Source organism: Leucoraja erinacea, chromosome 1 (genome assembly GCF_028641065.1).
Source record: "Leucoraja erinacea ecotype New England chromosome 1, Leri_hhj_1, whole genome shotgun sequence".
NCBI lineage: Eukaryota > Metazoa > Chordata > Chondrichthyes > Rajiformes > Rajidae > Leucoraja > Leucoraja erinaceus.
The window spans coordinates 153220817-153233816 of NC_073377.1; the positions used below are offsets into that span (position 1 = coordinate 153220817).

The 13000-nt window shown below is 43.1% G+C and overlaps 1 protein-coding gene across 4 annotated transcripts in view; it reads right to left on the reverse strand.

Annotated features, from left to right (window-relative positions):
• fstl5 (follistatin-like 5) overlaps positions 1 to 13000 on the reverse strand; it is a 740079-nt gene that overhangs the window by 701606 nt on the left and 25473 nt on the right. The gene's annotated exons all lie outside the window — the stretch shown is intronic.

The window sequence follows — 13000 nt, forward strand, 5'->3', positions numbered from 1 at the left end:
CATCCTCAAGGAAGTTGGCTCCTGTCTGACTGGTAAAGCCCGGAGCAATGTCAGGGCTCCCCCACTGTCAACCACACAGAAATGTTTTGACAGCCAGCGAAGCCAAGCTGAACCAGCTGTCAAGCTGCAACAAACAGGACTATTTATTTTTTGTCTCCGGCATTCACAAATATTCAAAAGTTACTGAAGAATGAGTCGATTGTATTAAAAATAGTTAATGCACATTTTAAAAATTTACAACACTTGAGAACACGAGAAGGCACTGATTAAATACAATTAAATAAAGTATATTATCTTAAACATATTTTTAAAAAATGATATTTTTTGGCCGATCTAGCCATAGATGCTGCCTGTTCCGCTGAGTTAATGCCCCTGTCCCACTTAGGAAACCTGAACGGAAACGTCTGGAGACTTTGCGCGCGCCAAGATTTCCATGCAGTTCCCGGAGGTTTTTGTCAGTCTACCTACCTGCTTCCACTACCTGCAACCACCTGCAATCTCCGGGAATCGCACGGAAACCTTGGGTGGGGCGCAAAGTCCCCAGAGGTTTCCGTTCAGGTTTCCTAAGTGGGACAGGGTCATAACTACAGAATTTTGCGTCTATCTTCATTTCTCCACACAGACTTAGTTGTCCATTGAAATGAATGGAGAAACTTCAGCTGCGCTGGACCTAACTTTTTATAGACTAGATTGCCATTTAATCCAAAAACTGCCTTCATGGCACGCCACCTGCTTGAACCACTTCTGGGTGAAGGTGCAATTTGTAGTTGGAATTCCAGTATTAGGCCACGATAACAATGAAGGAATGGTAAGACATTTCCAAGTCAAGATGGTTTGTTCCTTGGAGGGGCATCCATCCATAATGGTGGTGTACACGCTGACTTTATTTTTCACTGTGATAGAAATCTAAAGTGCAAGAAGTGATGCTATATATACACACACACACACACACACAGTCTGAAGAAGGGTCTCGACCTGAAACGTCACCCATTCCTTCTCTCCAGAGATGCTGCCTGTCCCGCTGAGTTACTCCGGCATTTTGTGTCTAGCTTCGATTTAAACCAGCATCTGCCATTCTTTCCTACACATTGTAAATTATATGGTTTGCATTGCTGTCGATGGTGCCGAGGTTCTTATCATAGTTGAAATTTCACAAAAGGCACAAAGACTCGTGCCTTTTGGCGGTGGAAAAGCTTTAGCGTATCAGGAGGTGAATAAGTCACCACAGCGTCCCCAGCATCATATCTTTTGAGGAGGTAACCAAGATCGATGAGTTCCTCAAATCGTCTTTTAGAAGGCATTTGACAAATTCTGGAGCATTGGTATGGGTGTTGTTGGTTGCAGGGACTACTGGTCTCCATAGGGCTAGTATGGACATTGTGGGCCGACCGGGGGGGGGGGGGGGGGGGGGGGGGGGGGGGGGATCCACCTCTCCACCAATCTAATATTGGGGGGGGGGGGGGGGGGGGGGGGGGGGGATTCTTGGGGTGGGCAGCTCAGTCCCTCAAGCCTGATGGATTGCTGGCAGCTCACTCATGGCTGGTGCGCTGGCAGTTAACTCACGGCTATTCCTTGAAATTCCATTTCAAGCAGGGTGCAAGGCCACCAAATTCAAGAGCAGTTTCATACCATTTCATGCAGGGAGCAACAACACCACATTTTAATGCAGTTTCATACCATTTCATGCAGGGTGCAAGGCCACCACATTCAAATGCAGTTTCATACTATTTCAAGCAGGGTGAAACCACCATAAAAACCACCATAAAACCACACAAAACACCACTCACAGTTCAGTAGACATTCAGTGTGTTCATTTGTTCAGTTGATTCACAACTCAGAGTCGTGACCTCTGCCTCCCTCATCATGCAGAGACTGAGCCACACCCACACGTGATTGACAGGAAAGAAATTCTCAACATTTATTAAACACTAATAACACTTTTATTTTTCATTGATGGGAAGAATCCTCTGCGCCTGATGAGCGGAGGGGGACTGAGTAAGATGGCCAAAAATCACAGCCGTAAGTGGTAGAGTTTTAAGCAAAATCAATATAGTGCAAACAGGAAGTTGTCAAGTTTAGACAAACAACCATTTGCAGGCAATGCCTTTTCACTTCAACCCAAACCCTCCAAACAACCATTTGCAGGCAGTGCCTTTTTACTTCAACCCAAATCCCCCAAACAACCATTTACAGGCAGTGCCTTTTTACTTCAACGCAAACTCCCAAACAACCATTTGCAGGCAATGCCTTTTTACTGCAACCCAAACCCCCCAAACAACCATTTACAAGCAGTGCCTTTTTACTTCAAACCAACCATATTTTCATTTTCAAACCACATTAAGGACACCGACGGTTGAGTAGACATGTATTCAGTGTTATTCAGAGCTCAGAGAGACGTGACCCTCTGGCTTCCTCCATCTTGCAGAGACTGAGTGAGGCACACCACTTCCTGGTTTTATAGTCCCTGCCCCTCCCTCCAGCAGAGACAGCAGAGAGAATGGCAATTAAAAAAAAATAATAATATCTCTCTGATTTTTCATCGATGGGAAAAATCATCTGGTCCAGGAAGGCGGAGGGGGACTGAGCGAGGTGGCCAAAAATCACAGCCGTAGGTGGCGCTGTTCTCTCGGAAATCACAGCACAGTAAGCCAAAAGCGGTCAAGATCAGACTTTTAGTAATATAGATTTATTAACAACCTTTAGGATATATGATTAGTAAGTTTATGGATGACTCAAAGGTTGGTGGTGCTGTGGATAGTGAGGAAGATATTCTAAAGCTATAGCAGGACATAGATCAGATAGAGATTTGGGTGAAACATTGGCATATGGAATTTAATGTCAACAGATGCAAAGTGATATATCTTGAGAAGTCAAATTGGAGTAGGGATATACAGGAGATGTTGGGGCACTGAGAAAAGTTGATGAATAGAGAGACCTTGAGATCAAGTTAATTGTTGCGTGAAAGTGGGTATAGGGTTGAGAAAAAGGTATTTGGCATGCTTGCCTTCATAGATCAGGTCTTGCAGGTAAACAGTGAAAGGTTAAGTTGCAACTTCATGAAACATTGGTTCATTATTGTGTACACTTCTATTTGTCACATAATATGAAGCATGAGATTGTGCTGGAGACTATGCAGAGGATATACACCAGGATGTTGGCTGGATTGGCAGACTTTACTTACGGGGAGAGATTGAATTGGCTAGGCTTATTTTCCTTCGATCAAAGGAGTTTGAGAGGTAACAGGATAGTTTATACATTTGATAGTCAGAATCATAGATTGTGCATTAGGCATAGATTGAAAGTCAGAATCTTTGTCCATGGTGGTGGTATCAAAAGCAAGATATCACAATTTTAAGTGTAGAAAGGAACTACAGATGCTAGTTCAAACCGAAGATAGACTCGAAGTGCTGGAGTAACTCAGCAGGACATGCGGCATCTCTGGAGGGAAGGAATGGGTGACGTTTCGGGACAGGACCCTTCTTCAGACCCGAAACGTCACCCATTCCTTCTCTCCAGAGATGCTGCCTGTCCCGCTGAGTTACTCCAGCGTTTTGTGTCTATCACAATTTTAAGATGGGAATGAGGAAAATACAAAGGGGACCCGAGGGGAAAGTATTTTTTTAATATACAAAGAGTGATTAATATCTGGAACATGCTGCCAGAGGAGGTGGTAGAATCTGATGCAATCATTATGTCTAAGAGCCATTAAGGGAGGTGTTTGAAGATGTCATGGAAGGTTACAGGCTTAATGCAGGCAATTGGCATTAGGGAGGATGGCTAAAAAGGATGACATGATCATGAACCTTTTCTTTTTAACCATCTTTTCACCCAGGCCCTTTTCTGTTCTATATGATTCTATGACTGTATCAGCTCATTCCTGTTCGCAGTCCATGTCATACTGCACACAGGCATGGACTACTTATTTTCTCAGATGCCGTGGGTCGAAATGGATCAATTGTGTGATCAGGAGTGAACATCCCCATTTCTGACCTTATGATCAAAGAAAGGTCACAGACGAACCAGCTGAAGTCCAGTAGCAGGGCCTTGGGGCAAAGGTGAATATATCTAACAACCATCTTCCTTTGTGAAAGATACGACTGCAGCTTGTGAAGAACACACTCTTGATTTCCACTGACTTTACCAGGGCTATTTGATGCCTCACTCTTTTAAATACTGCCTTAATGTTCAGGGCATTGACATTCACCTCGCCTCTGGAATTCACATAATTTGCCCCGGTTTTGACACAAAGGCTATGATGTAGTCTGGAGCTGAATGTTGCCGGTGAAATTCAGTTCATCAAAAGCGAGAACGTTTTTGGTATGTGTCTCATGATAACACTATCGATGCCATCTTCCGTCATTTTACTTAAGATTCAGAAGATATAAATTGTATAATAATTCATCATCTTGGATATAATATTTATTATAATTTTTACAATGCTATTTGGCTCAGTGAGTATGCCATTCATAGAGAAATTCCATAAATCCCATTCCTGAACTTTTTTCTCTGGAACCCACAGATCTATCAAATCCTCTTTACTGTCTGTCCACCATTTTGGGGTGATTTACAGTAGATAATTAATCTCCTAACCTAAAAATGTTGATAACAAAAGAGATATACCAAAAGACAACTTGAAGGAAACTGATGGGAACACAGGGAGTAGACACAAATTATACCCAAACAGCACTACGGGTCAAGATTGAAACCAAATCGCTAGTTGTGTCACAGTAATAATTACTGCTGAACCACTGACCCATCCAGATTCACGAAGGCAGAGCATATTTGGGCATTTATTAAATATTGTTGGATGAATGTGTTTTCACGAGATTGGCATAGCTGGAGCTGAGACTACAACTTGTTCAGGTGTACTAGTACTGTAGGTTGTGGGTTCACTCAATTCTATATGTTCGCTGTGGTTTTTGGTGATTTGTGCCTGCATTGTCCTGTGCTCACATTATCCTGTGCTCACATTTTCCTGTGTTTTATCTTAGTCTGGATAGCATCCTGTTTTGGGGAATACCTGCTGCTGTTCCCAGCACCCTCTTGCACACAGCTCCTTCAACTAGTGACTGATCCCTTGGCCTGGCTTGCTGGTCCATAATGGTTCAGATTCTAATGGAATATGGTATCTTACAGCTGCTGTCTCACCCAGCTGAGCTAAAACAACAGATTGGGTTTCCTTGTCCATGTTTGATCTGTAGTGGTGAGGCAAGGGGGCGAGGAATCAACATTGAAGACCTCATTATTTTAATCCTATCTGTCTGCCTACCAGCCTGTCACCCCCTCCAGTGAGTATGTTCTTGCAACGAATGAGGAAAACTTAATTACCCTGAATAATTACGGAAAAGTTATTTCTTTTTAAACATTTGATCTTGTGCCGATTCATCCCCAGCTTAATTCTTGCTATATGGAACACCACGGATTTGATACAACTGAATGACCTGCTGGGCATATCAGATCAGAAGGCTGCTAAGAAGTAACCATATGGCTGAGGGTCTTAAGCCACATATGGGTGAGGAGAACAGATTTCCCTCCCTGAAGGACATTAGTGATCCAGATTGTTTTTATGGCAATCAATGTCAGAATGCTGTCAAAACAAGAGCGACTAAAACATAAAAACATGAAAGCAAACTCAATGCTGGCATTTATTTCAAGAGGGCTTGTATACAAAACAGGGATGTATTGCTGAGGCTCTATAAGGCCCTGATGAGGCCATATTTGGAAAATTGTGAGCAAGCTTGGGTACCGTATCTGAGGAAGGATGTGCTGGCTCTGGAGAGGGTCCAGAGAAGGTTTACAAGAATTATCCCGGGAATGAGTAGGTTAACCTATAATAAGCGTTTGACGCTGGGCCTGTACTTGCTGGAGTTTAGTAAAATGAGGGTGTGCCTCATTGAAAGATACAGAATAGTGAAAGCCGTAGACAGAGTGGATATGGAGTGAATGTTTTCACTGTGGGAGAGTCTAGGACTAGAGGTCATAACCTCAGATTTAAAGTGCATTCTTTTAGGAAGGCAATGAGGAGAAATCTCTTTCGTCAGAGGGTGGTGAATCTGTGGAATTCTTTGCCACAGAGGCAGCAGAGGCCAAGTCAGTGGATATTTTTAAAGCACGAGATAGATAGATTTTTGATTAGTACGGGTGTCAGAGATTATGGGGGGAAGGCAGGAGAATGGGGCGAGGAGGGAGAGATAGATCAGTCATGATTGAATGGCAGAGTAGACTTGATGGGCCGAATAGTCTAATTCTACTCCTTACGATGAAATGGAGAGTTTGGAGAGCACCGGCATCAGGAAAAGGGAGGGGTTGGAAATGGTAGCAGAATGAAGGAAGGACTATGAACAGTTCGGAAGTCAGATCAATAATATTGCAAGGCTGATTGGGCTTTGGAGTAAAGATGTTTAGTGCTAATCCCAGGTCAATGCTACAGAAGTTACCTTGACAGCAGCCTAAAGGGCCTGTCCCTCATAGGCGTTTTGAGCGACTGCCGGCAACTGTCATAGTCGCAGCAAGTTGCCGATAAACCGGCGACTGGACCCCACTACGGCAATGTCTCCGACAATGCCTACAACAACCTACCATCTAGTCGACATCCAGCAACGGCAAGCTACCGGCAACCCATTAGTACGTCCACCTACGACCACACTTACGACAACCTACGTCTACGAGCTACGACAAGGTAAGATAATTCAGTCGCCGGCCGGTACCTGTCGCCGGTTGACGTAGGTAGTCGACAATGGAATTCACCGAAGTCAGCACCCAGCGACAACCTGCATCATCCTGGCATCAACCTACGACAGCACCTACATCAGGAGAAGTCAAGTTACACTCATTGGCGTCAAGCCACCTGTTGCCGACTGTCGCCGAAAATTTAAAAACATTTTTAAACATTTTTAAACAAAATTCAGTGGCAACCAGAAAAACGCTACAATTCTTTGGGCAACTGAGGAGACTACTCATGACCACACAGGTGGCACCCCGGCGACCATGTGGCGACAGCCCAGTCGCCTAAAACATCGCCTAAGTGGGACAGGGACATAAGACAAGCTCCTTTTAGCTTATGTATTGCTCCGTGGTTCTGTATTGCTCCCTATGTATTGCTCCGAACTGGGCGGTAAGTAAGATTTTTTTTAAATCATTCTGGGTGTATCTATAATGGAAACTGTGTTAGGGTAACATAGATATTTCATAACCAGAAGTGACCATTCAATTGTAGATACAATGAACACCTTGGTTCACTCGCCCCTTCCCACCCAAATCACCCCCTCTTCAGATACTTCTATAATGGAAACTGTGTTAGGGTAACCTGCAGCTGGAAGAGATGTAATTCCTGTCCCTATACCTCCTCTCTCCCATCCATCCAATGACCCCCCAGCAGCCCTTCCAGATGAGACAGGGCTCACATGAAGCATTTTTAACCTCATTCACTGCTCCTGATGTGGCCTACAGGGACTAGATTACCCTTTTGACGAACACATGCACTCGCTCTGCCAAGCCTTGCTGGATCTCCCAGTTGTTAACCATTTTAACACCCTATTCCTATACCACATTTTCAGCCCTGGGCCTCCTCCAATGCTAAAGTGGGGCCACACACAAACTGGAGGAACAGCACCTCATATTCCACTTGGGTAGCTTGCAACCAAACAGTACGACCATTGAGTTCCCCAATTTTAAGAAACAAACTTACAAAAATTCCCCCTCCCCACACACACATTTCCCCCCTCTCTTCCCTATGCCCCATCTCGATGCGTACCCATTTCCCATTTCCCCTTCACCCCTGCCCATCTCCATCCATCTATATTCCATCCTCTAGCTTCTCATTTCATGCCTTTTCTTTCCTTATCTCACTTCCATTTGTCTTTTCATATCAGGCCTTTGTCCAAAGATTGCCAGAGCCCCCTCACCTGCATCTAAGTATCTCTTGCCAAGAATTGTCCTGCCCGCACTCTCCTACAGCTTTCTATGTCCTATTACAATCAGTTTGAAAATGGCCTCATAGCAGAAGCGTCCACGTCACGGGGCTGGAAACTGGAAGTATCCGGAGCTAATTCTGCTACCACCATCGTCCATTGCAACAAGTGATGGCTCCCACTGATTGTTGCCGGACGACTGCATCCTTTTCAGGACAGACGATGACAGGGATGTCAACATTTGAAACATGGAAGATGGACACGAAAGAAGATGTTTGAAAAAGGATCCAAGGCTATACTGTAAACATAGCCTACACCATGTTCTCCAGAGATGCTGACCCATTGAGTTACTCCAGCAGTTTGTGCCTTTTTAAAAACAAAATCCATTCAAGTTTCTTGATTTGACTAAGAAATAGTTATAAACACGATTTCATCGGGAGTAAAGTAGTTCTCAATTGCATAGCAGTGGAAAACTAAAGTGCAACACAATTGAATTTGTCGGCATTTTTTAATACTGATTCTTGCACCATGAGTATCTAGTGAAGTGAAATAACAAGCCATTATTCCCCATTCCTCCACCACAACACAAAACATGATCAGTTATTTTACCTTACTGTTTTTTTTGTATTGTTGAAATGACAGTAAACCAAGAATTTATTATTTTATCCTGCCAGAGTGGCATTACATACAAACATAGAGTATTGTTTTAGCTAGCAATGAAGAAAATACCTTTCAGTTTTTATATTCCACAGGGCAAGTGCTTCACAAAATGCTGACAAGGAGAGTTTTTTTAGCTGCAAGTATATGTATAATCCTCTCTCGTCACAAATGAACGTAAACATTACCTGTCACAGATTATTGAAACCTCAAGTTTTCAGACATTCTGTACACAAATAAAATAATCAGAGTGCAAAGGTAGAAGCTATTAGTGGAACTTGAGGCTGACATGTACCGTGATTTGAAGGCCTGCATTCTGCTGCTGTGAAACGAGTGGCTGCATAAGTAATGGATGATTTTGTTGTGATCTTCCAGAATTCATGAGATCCAGAAGATCCCAGAGGATTGGAAAACCACAGAAGGGAGGAAGACAGAAAGCAGGATATTCATCTCCAGTCATCTACCAATGGCAACATGTTGGAATTAATTATTGAAGTACCATGGCCAAGACATTCAGAAAATGGTAATGCAATCAGGTGGAATTAAATAGGTTTTGTGAAAGGGAAATTATGTTTGAAAATGTATCAGAAGCCTTTGAGAGCCTAACAGGCATAATGGCAAAATAGAATCTAACAAATTAAATGCTTTTGGATTACCCAAGAACAATGGATAAGGTACCATGTAAAATATCACAAAAGTCAAGAGCGTTTTATTGTCATATTTGCTGAAAACATAAACAATGAAATTCTTACTTGCAGCAGCACAACTGGTTTGTATGCACAGCACTCCCTAGATCCCATAATAAACAAACAGAAAATAAATGTTCAATTCTACACCAGGCACAAGCTCACAGCATGGGCTGATGATCGGTTACCCAACAGAAATCAGAACATAATGGCATCTTCAGTGAAAACAAATGCTTTGGCTCACCTTGTCCATGCAGACCATGTTGGAATACTGGGTTAGTCGCATTTGCCTGCATTTGGTTCATACTCCTCTAAACCTGTCCTATCCATATATCTGTCCAAATGTCTCTTAAAATTGTAATTGTATCCACTTCTCCAGCTTCCTCTGGCAGCTCACTCCAGTTACAGATTACACTTTGAGTGGCAAAAGTTGCCCTTGCGTTCCCTCTTAAATCTTTCCCATCTCATCTCGCTTTAAATTCTTCTACTCCAGAGAAAAGACTGAGCATTCATTTTATCCATGCCATTCATGTTCTTGTATACTTTAATAAGGTCACTCCCGAGCCTCCTATTCTCGGAAGAAAAAAGTACCAGCCATACCCGACCTTTCCCGAAAACTCAAGCTTGTAAGTCCAGGTAATATACTGGCGAATCTCTTCTGCACCCTTTCCAATTTAATGGCATCCTCCAATAGCTGAGCGACTAGGACTACAGACTATATTCCAAGTGTGGTCTCACAAACGACTTCTCTAGCTACATCATTATGTACCAACCTTTGTACTTATTACTCTTTCCAATGAAGGCAAACATGCCAAACACCTTGACCACCACACTGTCAAAGAAGCATAAAAACAGAAAAATAGGTGCAGCCCTTCGAGCCAGCAATGCCATTCAATATGATCGTGGCCGATCATCTAAAATCAGTACCCCGTTCCTGCTTTTTCCTCCATATCCCTCGATTCCTTTAGCTCAAAGAGCTAAATCTAACTCCTCTTGAAAACATCCAGTGAATTGGTCTCTACTGCCTTCTGTGGCAGAAAATTCCCCAGATTCCCAACTCTCTGGGTGAAAACATTTTTACTCGTCCTAAATGCTTACCCGCTATTCTTAAACTGTGACCACTGGTTCTGGACTCCCCCAACATCAGGAACATTTTTTCTGCATCTAGCCTGTCCAATTCTTTAAGAATTTCATATAAGATCCCCTCAAAATTATTCTAGTTTAGAAACCTTCTAAAGTCAAATGAGTACAAGCCCAGTTGCCCATTCTTTCATCATATGTCAGCCGGGAATTAACCTGGTGAACCTACACTGCACTCATTCAATAGCAATAATGTCCTTGCTCAAATTAAGAGACCAAAATTGCACACAATACTCCAGGTGCAGTCTCACCAGGGCCCTGTACAACTGCAATAGGACCTCCTTGCTTTAAACTCAAATCCTCTCGCAATGAAGGCCAACATGGTCCACCTGGCACACGATGGTGAACCATACACAAATATACAGATCTCTGTTCTGCAACACTCTCATCCGCTCTACCATTTCCTCTCTAGTAAGTAAGTAATTTTTATTTATATAGCACTTTTAAATCATATTGAAGCCAAAGTACTTTACAGAGAAAAAAATTAGATTACCATACATCCATATAAAATAAAAAATAAAAAATGACACAATACACTATAGGATTAAACACGAACGTCCCTCCAACAGCAGAATCAACACTTTCCACTGCGAGGGAAGGCACCAAAAAGTCCAGTATTCCTCCTCCTCCTCCTAGTCCACCCGAGATCGGGGCCTATTTGAGGCCTCCGCAGCCAGTCGCCGCGATGGCGGCCCGATGTTATAGGTCCACCTGCTGGGAAGATGGAACACCAGCGTCGGGATGTGTCAGCATCGGCGTCTACACCCGGTCCTGGTTTAACATAGCAAAGTACAACACCTCAAATGTATCAGAGTTAAATTCCATGTCATTTCTTGACCGCCTTTTCCAACCGATCTAGATCTTATTGTAAACTCAGATATTCTTCCTCAAATTTCAGGTCATGACGCTTCTTCAGGCTGATGGATAACCCAAAAGTTCATGTGTCCTTTTTCCTTCACAGATGCTGCTTGACCCACTGAGATCCTCCAGCAGTTGTTTTTTTTTGCTAAATATTCCAGCAGCCCCGGTCTTTTGTGCCTTCATTTTAACATGATGTGGGTGGCACGGTGGCGGAGCGGTAGAGTTGCCCGACAGCACTTATCGCACCAGAGACCTGGGTTCGATCCCAACTACGGGTGCTGTCTCTATGGAGTTTGTACGTTCTCCCCATGACAGCATGGGTTTTTTCCGAGTTACCCGGTTTCCTCCCACACTCCAAAGACATACAGGTTTGTAGGTTAATTGGCTTGGTGTAAATGTAAATTGTCCCCAAGGTGTATTAGGATAGTATTAGTGGGCTGGTATTGCTGGGCAGTGCAGACTCAGTGGGCCAAAGTTAAGTCAAGTCACTTTTATTTTTATGGCACATTTAAAAAACAACTCGTTGGCCAAAGTGCTTTACATTGGTGGAGGTACTAACTTTATACAAGATTGGTTAATAGATTAACTACATACATAAATACATACATATAGCCCTTACTCAGAGGACGTCAAGAAAGGCTTGAGAGTAAAGATGAGTTTTAAGTCTCGATTTAAAGGAGTCGATGGAGGGGGCAGTTCTGATGGGAAGAGGGATGCTGTTCCACAGTCTAGGAGCTGCAACTGCAAAGACGCGGTCGCCCCTGAGCTTATGCCTAGACCGCAGGATATTCAACAACTCCAAGTCTGTTGATCTGAGGGACCTGGAGGTGGTGTGGTGGGTAAGCAGATTTTGATATTGGTGGGGGCAAGCCCGTTAAGGGTTCCGTAGACCTAAAGGAGGATCTTGAAATTTATTCGGAACTGCACAGGGAGCCAGTGGAGAGAGGCCAGAATCGGGGTGATGTGGTCCCTTTTTCGGGTGCCCGTCAGGAGTCCCGCTGCGGTGTTTTGGACCAGTTGCAGGTGGGACAGGGAAGATGGGCTGATGCCAGTGTAGAGGGAGTTGCAGTAATCTAGGCCAGAGGAGATAAATGTGTGGATGATCTTTTCGAGGTCATCAAACTGGAGAAATCGTTTTATTTTAGCTATCATCCATAGCTGGAAGCTAGCTTTTACCACGGCATTGACTTGTTTGTCAAATTTCAATGCCGAGTCAAATATCACGCCGAGGTTTTTGACGTGAGGTTTGAGTAGTGGGGTAAGGCTTCCAAGGCTGCCTGCTATAATTTTGATTGAGTCCGAAGGGCCTGTTTCTGCACTGTATCTCTAAATTAATGTAGACTAAACATAAAACAGTTGGGTTATTTGCAGATTGGCAATTTACAAGTAGTAGGTCCCCAAAGATCAGTGAAGAGGCCTCGTATTAATGACTTAAATTAAGGGACCAAATTTGTTGTAAGGAAACTGTTAGGAAGACACAGATATATTGATAGATTAAGCAAATGAGTAAAGATAATGGGGCATAATGAGGGGAATCTTGAAATTATCTACTTTGCTCAAATGAATATGAAAGTAGGATGTTATTTAAGTGAAGCGAAACTGCAAAATGCTGCAGCTCAGAAGAATCATATTATTATTTTATAATAAAAATCCATCTTATTACATACAAAAGTTAATCTGCAAGTACAGCAAGTACAAAAGAAGGAAAGTCTTGCTACAACTGTTGATGAGAGCACATCTTTAGTG